The following is a 15,383-nucleotide window of genomic DNA, read 5'->3' as shown; positions in this document are numbered from 1 at the left end:
CATGAATATGTTTTTCTTCTGTAAATCTGAGCTCTGTGTCAAAAGTTACGTTTTCTGGCTGAATTGAGCCCTACTGCAAATTCTGAGATGCACTTTGGGCTAACTCCTCACGGAAAGCTCTTCCTTGAAACTTGAAGACCTCTTTGTGCTTTTCAGACCGTGAGGAGCATGAATATGTGTTTCTTCTCCAAATCTGAGCTCTGTGTCAGAAGTTACGTTTTCTGACTGAATTGAACCCTACTGCAAATTGTGAGATGCACTTTGGTCTAACTCCCCAGGGAAAGATCGTACTTTAAAATTGAAGGCGTTTTTGTGCTTTTCAGACCGTGAGGAGCATGAATATGTGTTTCTTCTTCAAATCTGAGCTCTGTGTCAGAAGTTACGTTTTCTGGCTGAATTGAGCCCTACTGCCAATTCTGAGATGCACTTTGGTCTAACTCCCCAGGGAAAGCTCTTACTTGAAACTTGAAGGCGTTTTTGTGCTTTTCAGACCGTGAGGAGCATGAATATGTGTTTCTTCTGCAAATCTGAGCTCTGTGTCAAAAGTTACGTTTTTTGGCTGAATTGAGCCCTACTGCCAATTCTGAGATGCACATTGGTCTAACTCCCCAGGGAAAGCTCCTACTTGAAAATTGAAGGCGTTTTTGTGCTTTTCAGACCGTGAGGAGCATGAATATGTGTTTCTTCTGCAAATCTGAGCTCTGTGTCAAAAGTTACGTTTTCTGGCTGAATTGAGCCCTACTGCCAATTCGGAGATGCACTTTGGTCTAACTCCCCAGGGAAAGCTCCTACTTGAAAATTGAAGGCGTTTTTGTGCTTTTCAGACTGTGAGGAGCATGAATATGTGTTTCTTCTGCAAATCTGAGCTCCTTGACAAAAGTTACGTTTTCTGGCTGAATTGAGCCCTACTTCCAATTCTGAGATGCACTTTGGTCTAACTCCCCAGGGAAAGCTCGTAGTTGAAAAATGAAGGCGTTTTTGTGCTTTTCAGACCGTGAGGAGCATGAATATGTGTTTCTTCTGCAAATCTGAGCTCTGTTTCAGAAGTTACGTTTTCTGGCTTAATTGAGCCCTACTTCCAATTCTGAGATGCACATTGGTCTAACTCCCCAGGGAAAGCTATTACTTGAAAATTGAAGGCGTTTTTGTGCTTTTCAGTCTGTGAGGAGCATGAATATGTTTTTCTTCTGTAAATCTGAGCTCTGTGTCAAAAGTTACGTTTTCTGGCTGAATTGAGCCCTACTGCAAATTCTGAGATGCACTTTGGGCTAACTCCTCACGGAAAGCTCTTCCTTGAAACTTGAAGACCTTTTTGTGCTTTTCAGACCGTGAGGAGCATGAATATGTGTTTCTTCTCCAAATCTGAGCTCTGTGTCAAAAGTTACGTTTTCTGGCTGAATTGAGCCCTACTGCCAATTCTGAGATGCACTTTGGTCTAACTCCCCAGGGAAAGATCGTACTTGAAAATTGAAGGCGTTTTTGTGCTTTTCAGACTGTGAGGAGCATGAATATGTGTTTCTTCTCCAAATCTGAGCTCTTTCTCAAAAGTTGCATTGTCTGGCTGAATTGAGCCCTACTGCATATTCTGAGATGCACTTTGGTCTATCTCCCCAGGTAAAGCTCGTACTTGAAAATTGAAGGCGTTTTTGTGCTTTTCAGACCGTGAGGAGCATGAATATGTGTTTCTTCTCAAAATCTGAGCTCTGTGTCAGAAGTTACGTTTTCTGGCTGAATTGAGCCCTACTGCCAATTCTGAGATGCACTTTGGTCTAACTCCCCAGTGAAAGCTCGTAGTTGAAAAATGAAGGCGTTTTTGAGCTTTTCAGACCGTGAGGAGCATGAATATGTGTTTCTTCTACAAATCTGAGCTCTGTTCCAGAAGTTACGTTTTCCGGCTTAATTGAGCCCTACTGCCAATTCTGAGATGCACATTGGTCTAACTCCCCAGGGAAAGCTCTTACTTGAAAATTGAAGGCGTTTTTGTGCTTTTCAGTCTGTGAGGAGCATGAATATGTTTTTCTTCTGTAAATCTGAGCTCTGTGTCAAAAGTTACGTTTTCTGGCTGAATTGAGCCCTACTGCAAATTCTGAGATGCACTTTGGGCTAACTCCTCACGGAAAGCTCTTCCTTGAAACTTGAAGGCGTTTTTGTGCTTTTCAGACCGTGAGGAGCATGAATATGTGTTTCTTCTGCAAATCTGAGCTCTGTGTCAAAAGTTACGTTTTCTGGCTGAATTGAGCCCTACTGCCAATTCTGAGATGCACTTTGGTCTAACTCCCCAGGGAAAGCTCGTAGTTGAAAAATGAAGGCGTTTTTGAGCTTTTCAGACCGTGAGGAGCATGAATATGTGTTTCTTCTACAAATCTGAGCTCTGTTTCAGAACTTACGTTTTCTGGCTTAATTGAGCCCTACTGCCAATTCTGAGATACACATTGGTCTAACTCCCCAGGGAAAGCTCTTACTTGAAAATTGAAGGCGTTTTTGTGCTTTTCAGTCTGTGAGGAGCATGAATATGTTTTTCTTCTGTAAATCTGAGCTCTGTGTCAAAAGTTACGTTTTCTGGCTGAATTGAGCCCTACTGCAAATTCTGAGATGCACTTTGGGCTAACTCCTCACGGAAAGCTCTTCCTTGAAACTTGAAGACCTCTTTGTGCTTTTCAGACCGTGAGGAGCATGAATATGTGTTTCTTCTCCAAATCTGAGCTCTGTGTCAGAAGTTACGTTTTCTGACTGAATTGAACCCTACTGCAAATTGTGAGATGCACTTTGGTCTAACTCCCCAGGGAAAGATCGTACTTTAAAATTGAAGGCGTTTTTGTGCTTTTCAGACCGTGAGGAGCATGAATATGTGTTTCTTCTGCAAATCTGAGCTCTGTGTCAGAAGTTACGTTTTCTGGCTGAATTGAGCCCTACTGCCAATTTTGAGATGCACATTGGTCTAACTCCCCAGGGAAAGCTCTTACTTGAAAATTGAAGGTGTTTTTGTGCTTTTCAGACCGTGAGGAGCATGAATATGTGTTTCTTCTCCAAATCTGAGCTCTGTGTCAGAAGTTACGTTTTCTGGCTGAATTGAGCCCTACTGCCAATTCTGAGATGCACTTTGGTCTAACTCCCCAGGGAAAGCTCGTAGTTGAAAAATGAAGGCGTTTTTGAGCTTTTCAGACCGTGAGGAGCATGAATATGTGTTTCTTCTACAAATCTGAGCTCTGTTCCAGAAGTTACGTTTTCCGGCTTAATTGAGCCCTACTGCCAATTCTGAGATGCACATTGGTCTAACTCCCCAGGGAAAGCTCTTACTTGAAAATTGAAGGCGTTTTTGTGCTTTTCAGTCTGTGAGGAGCATGAATATGTTTTTCTTCTGTAAATCTGAGCTCTGTGTCAAAAGTTACGTTTTCTGGCTGAATTGAGCCCTACTGCAAATTCTGAGATGCACTTTGGGCTAACTCCTCACGGAAAGCTCTTCCTTGGAACTTGAAGACCTTTTTGTGCTTTTCAGACCGTGAGGAGCATGAATATGTGTTTCTTCTCCAAATCTGAGCTCTGTGTCAGAAGTTACGTTTTCTGGCTGAATTGAACCCTACTGCAAATTGTGAGATGCACTTTGGTCTAACTCCCCAGGGAAAGATCGTACTTTAAAATTGAAGGCGTTTTTGTGCTTTTCAGACCGTGAGGAGCATGAATATGTGTTTCTTCTGCAAATCTGAGCTCTGTGTCAGAAGTTACGTTTTCTGGCTGAATTGAGCCCTACTGCCAATTCTGAGATGCACTTTGGTCTAACTCCCCAGGGAAAGCTCTTACTTGAAACTTGAAGGCGTTTTTGTGCTTTTCAGACCGTGAGGAGCATGAATATGTGTTTCTTCTGCAAATCTGAGCTCTTTGTCAAAAGTTACGTTTTCTGGCTGAATTGAGCCCTACTTCCAATTCTGAGATGCACTTTGGTCTAACTCCCCAGGGAAAGCTCGTAGTTGAAAAATGAAGGCGTTTTTGTGCTTTTCAGACCGTGAGGAGCATGAATATGTGTTTCTTCTGCAAATCTGAGCTCTGTTTCAGAAGTTACGTTTTCTGGCTTAATTGAGCCCTACTTCCAATTCTGAGATGCACATTGGTCTAACTCCCCAGGGAAAGCTATTACTTGAAAATTGAAGGCGTTTTTGTGCTTTTCAGTCTGTGAGGAGCATGAATATGTTTTTCTTCTGCAAATCTGAGCTCTGTGTCAAAAGTTACGTTTTCTGGCTGAATTGAGCCCTACTGCAAATTCTGAGATGCACTTTGTCTAACTCCTCACGGAAAGCTCTTCCTTGAAACTTGAAGGCGTTTTTGTGCTTTTCAGACCGTGAGGAGCATGAATATGTGTTTCTTCTGCAAATCTGAGCTCTGTGTCAAAAGTTACGTTTTCTGGCTGAATTGAGCCCTACTGCCAATTCTGAGATGCACTTTGGTCTAACTCCCCAGGGAAAGCTCCAACTTGAAAATTGAAGGCGTTTTTGTGCTTTTCAGACCGTGAGGAGCATGAATATGTGTTTCTTCTGCAAATCTGAGCTCTGTGTCAAAAGTTACGTTTTCTGGCTGAATTGAGCCCTACTGCCAATTCTGAGATGCACTTTGGTCTAACTCCCCAGGGAAAGCTCTTACTTGAAACTTGAAGGCGTTTTTGTGCTTTTCAGACCGTGAGGAGCATGAATATGTGTTTCTTCTCCAAATCTGAGCTCTGTGTCAAAAGTTACGTTTTCTGGCTGAATTGAGCCCTACTGCCAATTCTGAGATGCACTTTGGTCTAACTCCCCAGGGAAAGCTCGTAGTTGAAAAATGAAGGCGTTTTTGTGCTTTTCAGACCGTGAGGAGCATGAATATGTGTTTCTTCTACAAATCTGAGCTCTGTTTCAGAACTAACGTTTTCTGGCTTAATTGAGCCCTACTGCCAATTCTGAGATACACATTGGTCTAACTCCCCAGGGAAAGCTCTTACTTGAAAATTGAAGGCGTTTTTGTGCTTTTCAGTCTGTGAGGAGCATGAATATGTTTTTCTTCTGTAAATCTGAGCTCTGTGTCAAAAGTTACGTTTTCTGGCTGAATTGAGCCCTACTGCAAATTCTGAGATGCACTTTGGGCTAACTCCTCACGGAAAGCTCTTCCTTGAAACTTGAAGACCTCTTTGTGCTTTTCAGACCGTGAGGAGCATGAATATGTGTTTCTTCTCCAAATCTGAGCTCTGTGTCAGAAGTTACGTTTTCTGGCTGAATTGAACCCTACTGCAAATTGTGAGATGCACTTTGGTCTAACTCCCCAGGGAAAGCTCTTACTTGAAACTTGAAGGCGTTTTTGTGCTTTTCAGACCGTGAGGAGCATGAATATGTGTTTCTTCTGCAAATCTGAGCTCTTTGTCAAAAGTGACGTTTTCTGGCGGAATTGAGCCCTACTTCCAATTCTGAGATGCACTTTGGTCTAACTCCCCAGGGAAAGCTCGTAGTTGAAAAATGAAGGCGTTTTTGTGCTTTTCAGACCGTGAGGAGCATGAATATGTGTTTCTTCTGCAAATTGAGCTCTGTTTCAGAAGTTACGTTTTCTGGCTTAATTGAGCCCTACTTCCAATTCTGAGATGCACATTGGTCTAACTCCCCAGGGAAACCTATTACTTGAAAATTGAAGGCGTTTTTGTGCTTTTCAGTCTGTGAGGAGCATGAATATGTTTTTCTTCTGCAAATCTGAGCTCTGTGTCAAAAGTTACGTTTTCTGGCTGAATTGAGCCCTACTGCAAATTCTGAGATGCACTTTGTCTAACACCTCACGGAAAGTTCTTCCTTGAAACTTGAAGACCTTTTTGTGCTTTTCAGACCGTGAGGAGCATGAATATGTGTTTCTTCTCCAAATCTGAGCTCTGTGTCAGAAGTTACGTTTTCTGGCTGAATTGAACCCTACTTCAAATTCTGAGATGCACTTTGGTCTAACTCCCCAGGGAAAGCTCCTACTTGAAAATTGAAGGCGTTTTTGTGCTTTTCAGACCGTGAGGAGCATGAATATGTGTTTCTTCTGCAAATCTGAGCTCTGTGTCAAAAGTTACGTTTTCTGGCTGAATTGAGCCCTACTGCCAATTCTGAGATGCACTTTGGTCTAACTCCCCCGGGGAAGCTCGTAGTTGAAAAATGAAGGCGTTTTTGAGCTTTTCAGACCGTGAGGAGCATGAATATGTGTTTCTTCTACAAATCTGAGCTCTGTTTCAGAAGTTACGTTTTCTGGCTTAATTGAGCCCTACTGCCAATTCTGAGATGCACATTGGTCTAACTCCCCAGGGAAAGCTCTTCCTTGAAACTTGAAGACCTTTTTGTGCTTTTCAGTCTGTGAGGAGCATGAATATGTTTTTCTTCTGTAAATCTGAGCTCTGTGTCAAAAGTTACGTTTTCTGGCTGAATTGAGCCCTACTGCAAATTCTGAGATGCACTTTGGGCTAACTCCTCACGGAAAGCTCTTCCTTGAAACTTGAAGACCTTTTTGTGCTTTTCAGACCGTGAGGAGCATGAATATGTGTTTCTTCTCCAAATCTGAGCTCTGTGTCAGAACTTACGTTTTCTGGCTGAATTGAGCCCTACTGCAAATTCTGAGATGCACTTTGGTCTAACTCCCCAGGGAAAGCTCTTACTTGAAACTTGAAGGCGTTTTTGTGCTTTTCAGACCGTGAGGAGCATGAATATGTGTTTCTTCTGCAAATCTGAGCTCTTTGTCAAAAGTTACGTTTTCTGGCTGAATTGAGCCCTACTTCCAATTCTGAGATGCACATTGGTCTAACTCCCCAGGGAAAGCTATTACTTGAAAATTGAAGGCGTTTTTGTGCTTTTCAGTCTGTGAGGAGCATGAATATGTTTTTCTTCTGCAAATCTGAGCTCTGTGTCAAAAGTTACGTTTTCTGGCTGAATTGAGCCCTACTGCAAATTCTGAGATGCACTTTGTCTAACTCCTCACGGAAAGCTCTTCCTTGAAACTTGAAGACCTTTTTGTGCTTTTCAGACCGTGAGGAGCATGAATATGTGTTTCTTCTGCAAATCTGAGCTCTGTGTCAGAAGTTACGTTTTCTGGCTGAATTGAACCCTACTGCAAATTGTGAGATGCACTTTGGTCTAACTCCCCAGGGAAAGATCGTACTTGAAAATTGAAGGCGTTTTTGTGCTTTTCAGACCGTGAGGAGCATGAATATGTGTTTCTTCTGCAAATCTGAGCTCTGTGTCAAAAGTAACGTTTTCTGGCTGAATTGAGCCCTACTGCCAATTCTGAGATGCACTTTGGTCTAACTCCCCAGGGAAAGCTCGTAGTTGAAAAATGAAGGCGTTTTTGAGCTTTTCAGTCTGTGAGGAGCATGAATATGTTTTTCTTCTGTAAATCTGAGCTCTGTGTCAAAAGTTACGTTTTCTGGCTGAATTGAGCCCTACTGCAAATTCTGAGATGCACTTTGGGCTAACTCCTCACGGAAAGCTCTTCCTTGAAACTTGAAGACCTTTTTGTGCTTTTCAGACCGTGAGGAGCATGAATATGTGTTTCTTCTCCAAATCTGAGCTCTGTGTCAAAAGTTACGTTTTCTGGCTGAATTGAGCCCTACTGCAAATTCTGAGATGCACTTTGGGCTAACTCCTCACGGAAAGCTCTTCCTTGAAACTTGAAGACCTTTTTGTGCTTTTCAGACCGTGAGGAGCATGAATATGTGTTTCTTCTCCAAATCTGAGCTCTGTGTCAGAACTTACGTTTTCTGGCTGAATTGAGCCCTACTGCAAATTCTGAGATGCACTTTGGTCTAACTCCCCAGGGAAAGCTCTTACTTGAAACTTGAAGGCGTTTTTGTGCTTTTCAGACCGTGAGGAGCATGAATATGTGTTTCTTCTGCAAATCTGAGCTCTTTGTCAAAAGTTACGTTTTCTGGCTGAATTGAGCCCTACTTCCAATTCTGAGATGCACATTGGTCTAACTCCCCAGGGAAAGCTATTACTTGAAAATTGAAGGCGTTTTTGTGCTTTTCAGTCTGTGAGGAGCATGAATATGTTTTTCTTCTGCAAATCTGAGCTCTGTGTCAAAAGTTACGTTTTCTGGCTGAATTGAGCCCTACTGCAAATTCTGAGATGCACTTTGTCTAACTCCTCACGGAAAGCTCTTCCTTGAAACTTGAAGACCTTTTTGTGCTTTTCAGACCGTGAGGAGCATGAATATGTGTTTCTTCTGCAAATCTGAGCTCTGTGTCAGAAGTTACGTTTTCTGGCTGAATTGAACCCTACTGCAAATTGTGAGATGCACTTTGGTCTAACTCCCCAGGGAAAGATCGTACTTGAAAATTGAAGGCGTTTTTGTGCTTTTCAGACCGTGAGGAGCATGAATATGTGTTTCTTCTGCAAATCTGAGCTCTGTGTCAAAAGTAACGTTTTCTGGCTGAATTGAGCCCTACTGCCAATTCTGAGATGCACTTTGGTCTAACTCCCCAGGGAAAGCTCGTAGTTGAAAAATGAAGGCGTTTTTGAGCTTTTCTGACCGTGAGGAGCATGAATATGTGTTTCTTCTACAAATCTGAGCTCTGTTTCAGAAGTTACGTTTTCTGGCTTAATTGAGCCCTACTGCCAATTCTGAGATGCACTTTGGTCTAACTCCCCAGGGAAAGCTCCTACTTGAAAATTGAAGGCGTTTTTGTGCTTTTCAGACTGTGAGGAGCATGAATATGTGTTTCTTCTGCAAATCTGAGCTCTTTGTCAAAAGTTACGTTTTCTGGCTGAATTGAGCCCTACTTCTAATTCTGAGATGCACTTTGGTCTAACTCCCCAGGGAAAGCTCGTAGTTGAAAAATGAAGGCGTTTTTGTGCTTTTCAGACCGTGAGGAGCATGAATATGTGTTTCTTCTGCAAATCTGAGCTCTGTTTCAGAAGTTACGTTTTCTGGCTTAATTGAGCCCTACTTCCAATTCTGAGATGCACATTGGTCTAACTCCCCAGGGAAAGCTATTACTTGAAAATTGAAGGCGTTTTTGTGCTTTTCAGTCTGTGAGGAGCATGAATATGTTTTTCTTCTGTAAATCTGAGCTCTGTGTCAAAAGTTACGTTTTCTGGCTGAATTGAGCCCTACTGCAAATTCTGAGATGCACTTTGGGCTAACTCCTCACGGAAAGCTCTTCCTTGAAACTTGAAGACCTTTTTGTGCTTTTCAGACCGTGAGGAGCATGAATATGTGTTTCTTCTCCAAATCTGAGCTCTGTGTCAAAAGTTACGTTTTCTGGCTGAATTGAGCCCTACTGCCAATTCTGAGATGCACTTTGGTCTAACTCCCCAGGGAAAGATCGTACTTGAAAATTGAAGGCGTTTTTGTGCTTTTCAGACTGTGAGGAGCATGAATATGTGTTTCTTCTGCAAATCTGAGCTCTTTCTCAAAAGTTGCATTGTCTGGCTGAATTGAGCCCTACTGCATATTCTGAGATGCACTTTGGTCTTTCTCCCCAGGGAAAGCTCGTAGTTGAAAATTGAAGGCGTTTTTGTGCTTTTCAGACTGTGAGGAGCATGAATATGTTTTTTTTCTGCAAATCTGAGCTCTGTGTCAAAAGTTACGTTTTCTGGCTGAATTGAGCCCTACTGCATATTCTGAGATGCACTTTGGTCTATCTCCCCAGGTAAAGCTCGTACTTGAAAATTGAAGGCGTTTTTGTGCTTTTCAGACTGTGAGGAGCATGAATATGTTTTTCTTCTGCAAATCTGAGCTCTGTGTCAAAAGTTACGTTTTCTGGCTGAATTGAGCCCTACTGCAAATTCTGAGATGCACTTTGTCTAACTCCTCACGGAAAGCTCTTCCTTGAAACTTGAAGGCGTTTTTGTGCTTTTCAGACCGTGAGGAGCATGAATATGTGTTTCTTCTGCAAATCTGAGCTCTGTGTCAAAAGTTACGTTTTCTGGCTGAATTGAGCCCTACTGCCAATTCTGAGATGCACTTTGGTCTAACTCCCCAGGGAAAGCTCCAACTTGAAAATTGAAGGCGTTTTTGTGCTTTTCAGACCGTGAGGAGCATGAATATGTGTTTCTTCTGCAAATCTGAGCTCTGTGTCAAAAGTTACGTTTTCTGGCTGAATTGAGCCCTACTGCCAATTCTGAGATGCACTTTGGTCTAACTCCCCAGGGAAAGCTCTTACTTGAAACTTGAAGGCGTTTTTGTGCTTTTCAGACCGTGAGGAGCATGAATATGTGTTTCTTCTCCAAATCTGAGCTCTGTGTCAAAAGTTACGTTTTCTGGCTGAATTGAGCCCTACTGCCAATTCTGAGATGCACTTTGGTCTAACTCCCCAGGGAAAGCTCGTAGTTGAAAAATGAAGGCGTTTTTGAGCTTTTCAGACCGTGAGGAGCATGAATATGTGTTTCTTCTACAAATCTGAGCTCTGTTTCAGAACTAACGTTTTCTGGCTTAATTGAGCCCTACTGCCAATTCTGAGATACACATTGGTCTAACTCCCCAGGGAAAGCTCTTACTTGAAAATTGAAGGCGTTTTTGTGCTTTTCAGTCTGTGAGGAGCATGAATATGTTTTTCTTCTGTAAATCTGAGCTCTGTGTCAAAAGTTACGTTTTCTGGCTGAATTGAGCCCTACTGCAAATTCTGAGATGCACTTTGGGCTAACTCCTCACGGAAAGCTCTTCCTTGAAACTTGAAGACCTCTTTGTGCTTTTCAGACCGTGAGGAGCATGAATATGTGTTTCTTCTCCAAATCTGAGCTCTGTGTCAGAAGTTACGTTTTCTGGCTGAATTGAACCCTACTGCAAATTGTGAGATGCACTTTGGTCTAACTCCCCAGGGAAAGCTCTTACTTGAAACTTGAAGGCGTTTTTGTGCTTTTCAGACCGTGAGGAGCATGAATATGTGTTTCTTCTGCAAATCTGAGCTCTTTGTCAAAAGTGACGTTTTCTGGCGGAATTGAGCCCTACTTCCAATTCTGAGATGCACTTTGGTCTAACTCCCCAGGGAAAGCTCGTAGTTGAAAAATGAAGGCGTTTTTGTGCTTTTCAGACCGTGAGGAGCATGAATATGTGTTTCTTCTGCAAATTGAGCTCTGTTTCAGAAGTTACGTTTTCTGGCTTAATTGAGCCCTACTTCCAATTCTGAGATGCACATTGGTCTAACTCCCCAGGGAAACCTATTACTTGAAAATTGAAGGCGTTTTTGTGCTTTTCAGTCTGTGAGGAGCATGAATATGTTTTTCTTCTGCAAATCTGAGCTCTGTGTCAAAAGTTACGTTTTCTGGCTGAATTGAGCCCTACTGCAAATTCTGAGATGCACTTTGTCTAACACCTCACGGAAAGTTCTTCCTTGAAACTTGAAGACCTTTTTGTGCTTTTCAGACCGTGAGGAGCATGAATATGTGTTTCTTCTCCAAATCTGAGCTCTGTGTCAGAAGTTACGTTTTCTGGCTGAATTGAACCCTACTTCAAATTCTGAGATGCACTTTGGTCTAACTCCCCAGGGAAAGCTCCTACTTGAAAATTGAAGGCGTTTTTGTGCTTTTCAGACCGTGAGGAGCATGAATATGTGTTTCTTCTGCAAATCTGAGCTCTGTGTCAAAAGTTACGTTTTCTGGCTGAATTGAGCCCTACTGCCAATTCTGAGATGCACTTTGGTCTAACTCCCCCGGGGAAGCTCGTAGTTAAAAAATGAAGGCGTTTTTGAGCTTTTCAGACCGTGAGGAGCATGAATATGTGTTTCTTCTACAAATCTGAGCTCTGTTTCAGAAGTTACGTTTTCTGGCTTAATTGAGCCCTACTGCCAATTCTGAGATGCACATTGGTCTAACTCCCCAGGGAAAGCTCTTCCTTGAAACTTGAAGACCTTTTTGTGCTTTTCAGTCTGTGAGGAGCATGAATATGTTTTTCTTCTGTAAATCTGAGCTCTGTGTCAAAAGTTACGTTTTCTGGCTGAATTGAGCCCTACTGCAAATTCTGAGATGCACTTTGGGCTAACTCCTCACGGAAAGCTCTTCCTTGAAACTTGAAGACCTTTTTGTGCTTTTCAGACCGTGAGGAGCATGAATATGTGTTTCTTCTCCAAATCTGAGCTCTGTGTCAGAACTTACGTTTTCTGGCTGAATTGAGCCCTACTGCAAATTCTGAGATGCACTTTGGTCTAACTCCCCAGGGAAAGCTCTTACTTGAAACTTGAAGGCGTTTTTGTGCTTTTCAGACCGTGAGGAGCATGAATATGTGTTTCTTCTGCAAATCTGAGCTCTTTGTCAAAAGTTACGTTTTCTGGCTGAATTGAGCCCTACTTCCAATTCTGAGATGCACATTGGTCTAACTCCCCAGGGAAAGCTATTACTTGAAAATTGAAGGCGTTTTTGTGCTTTTCAGTCTGTGAGGAGCATGAATATGTTTTTCTTCTGCAAATCTGAGCTCTGTGTCAAAAGTTACGTTTTCTGGCTGAATTGAGCCCTACTGCAAATTCTGAGATGCACTTTGTCTAACTCCTCACGGAAAGCTCTTCCTTGAAACTTGAAGACCTTTTTGTGCTTTTCAGACCGTGAGGAGCATGAATATGTGTTTCTTCTGCAAATCTGAGCTCTGTGTCAGAAGTTACGTTTTCTGGCTGAATTGAACCCTACTGCAAATTGTGAGATGCACTTTGGTCTAACTCCCCAGGGAAAGATCGTACTTGAAAATTGAAGGCGTTTTTGTGCTTTTCAGACCGTGAGGAGCATGAATATGTGTTTCTTCTGCAAATCTGAGCTCTGTGTCAAAAGTAACGTTTTCTGGCTGAATTGAGCCCTACTGCCAATTCTGAGATGCACTTTGGTCTAACTCCCCAGGGAAAGCTCGTAGTTGAAAAATGAAGGCGTTTTTGAGCTTTTCAGTCTGTGAGGAGCATGAATATGTTTTTCTTCTGTAAATCTGAGCTCTGTGTCAAAAGTTACGTTTTCTGGCTGAATTGAGCCCTACTGCAAATTCTGAGATGCACTTTGGGCTAACTCCTCACGGAAAGCTCTTCCTTGAAACTTGAAGACCTTTTTGTGCTTTTCAGACCGTGAGGAGCATGAATATGTGTTTCTTCTCCAAATCTGAGCTCTGTGTCAAAAGTTACGTTTTCTGGCTGAATTGAGCCCTACTGCAAATTCTGAGATGCACTTTGGGCTAACTCCTCACGGAAAGCTCTTCCTTGAAACTTGAAGACCTTTTTGTGCTTTTCAGACCGTGAGGAGCATGAATATGTGTTTCTTCTCCAAATCTGAGCTCTGTGTCAGAACTTACGTTTTCTGGCTGAATTGAGCCCTACTGCAAATTCTGAGATGCACTTTGGTCTAACTCCCCAGGGAAAGCTCTTACTTGAAACTTGAAGGCGTTTTTGTGCTTTTCAGACCGTGAGGAGCATGAATATGTGTTTCTTCTGCAAATCTGAGCTCTTTGTCAAAAGTTACGTTTTCTGGCTGAATTGAGCCCTACTTCCAATTCTGAGATGCACATTGGTCTAACTCCCCAGGGAAAGCTATTACTTGAAAATTGAAGGCGTTTTTGTGCTTTTCAGTCTGTGAGGAGCATGAATATGTTTTTCTTCTGCAAATCTGAGCTCTGTGTCAAAAGTTACGTTTTCTGGCTGAATTGAGCCCTACTGCAAATTCTGAGATGCACTTTGTCTAACTCCTCACGGAAAGCTCTTCCTTGAAACTTGAAGACCTTTTTGTGCTTTTCAGACCGTGAGGAGCATGAATATGTGTTTCTTCTGCAAATCTGAGCTCTGTGTCAGAAGTTACGTTTTCTGGCTGAATTGAACCCTACTGCAAATTGTGAGATGCACTTTGGTCTAACTCCCCAGGGAAAGATCGTACTTGAAAATTGAAGGCGTTTTTGTGCTTTTCAGACCGTGAGGAGCATGAATATGTGTTTCTTCTGCAAATCTGAGCTCTGTGTCAAAAGTAACGTTTTCTGGCTGAATTGAGCCCTACTGCCAATTCTGAGATGCACTTTGGTCTAACTCCCCAGGGAAAGCTCGTAGTTGAAAAATGAAGGCGTTTTTGAGCTTTTCTGACCGTGAGGAGCATGAATATGTGTTTCTTCTACAAATCTGAGCTCTGTTTCAGAAGTTACGTTTTCTGGCTTAATTGAGCCCTACTGCCAATTCTGAGATGCACTTTGGTCTAACTCCCCAGGGAAAGCTCCTACTTGAAAATTGAAGGCGTTTTTGTGCTTTTCAGACTGTGAGGAGCATGAATATGTGTTTCTTCTGCAAATCTGAGCTCTTTGTCAAAAGTTACGTTTTCTGGCTGAATTGAGCCCTACTTCTAATTCTGAGATGCACTTTGGTCTAACTCCCCAGGGAAAGCTCGTAGTTGAAAAATGAAGGCGTTTTTGTGCTTTTCAGACCGTGAGGAGCATGAATATGTGTTTCTTCTGCAAATCTGAGCTCTGTTTCAGAAGTTACGTTTTCTGGCTTAATTGAGCCCTACTTCCAATTCTGAGATGCACATTGGTCTAACTCCCCAGGGAAAGCTATTACTTGAAAATTGAAGGCGTTTTTGTGCTTTTCAGTCTGTGAGGAGCATGAATATGTTTTTCTTCTGTAAATCTGAGCTCTGTGTCAAAAGTTACGTTTTCTGGCTGAATTGAGCCCTACTGCAAATTCTGAGATGCACTTTGGGCTAACTCCTCACGGAAAGCTCTTCCTTGAAACTTGAAGACCTTTTTGTGCTTTTCAGACCGTGAGGAGCATGAATATGTGTTTCTTCTCCAAATCTGAGCTCTGTGTCAAAAGTTACGTTTTCTGGCTGAATTGAGCCCTACTGCCAATTCTGAGATGCACTTTGGTCTAACTCCCCAGGGAAAGATCGTACTTGAAAATTGAAGGCGTTTTTGTGCTTTTCAGACTGTGAGGAGCATGAATATGTGTTTCTTCTGCAAATCTGAGCTCTTTCTCAAAAGTTGCATTGTCTGGCTGAATTGAGCCCTACTGCATATTCTGAGATGCACTTTGGTCTTTCTCCCCAGGGAAAGCTCGTAGTTGAAAATTGAAGGCGTTTTTGTGCTTTTCAGACTGTGAGGAGCATGAATATGTTTTTTTTCTGCAAATCTGAGCTCTGTGTCAAAAGTTACGTTTTCTGGCTGAATTGAGCCCTACTGCATATTCTGAGATGCACTTTGGTCTATCTCCCCAGGTAAAGCTCGTACTTGAAAATTGAAGGCGTTTTTGTGCTTTTCAGACTGTGAGGAGCATGAATATGTTTTTCTTCTCCAAATCTGAGCTCTGTGTCAGAAGTTACGTTTTCTGGCTGAATTGAGCCCTACTGCCAATTCTGAGATGCACTTTGGTCTAACTCCCCAGGGAAAGCTCTTACTTGAAACTTGAAGGCGTTTTTGTGCTTTTCAGACCGTGAGGAGCATGAATATGTCTTTCTTCTGCAAATCTG

This window comes from Pantherophis guttatus, chromosome 2, assembly GCF_059756535.1.
Source record: "Pantherophis guttatus breed Tessera chromosome 2, ASM5975653v1, whole genome shotgun sequence".
Classification (NCBI taxonomy): domain Eukaryota; kingdom Metazoa; phylum Chordata; class Lepidosauria; order Squamata; family Colubridae; genus Pantherophis; species Pantherophis guttatus.
This window is presented reverse-complemented; position numbering follows the sequence as displayed.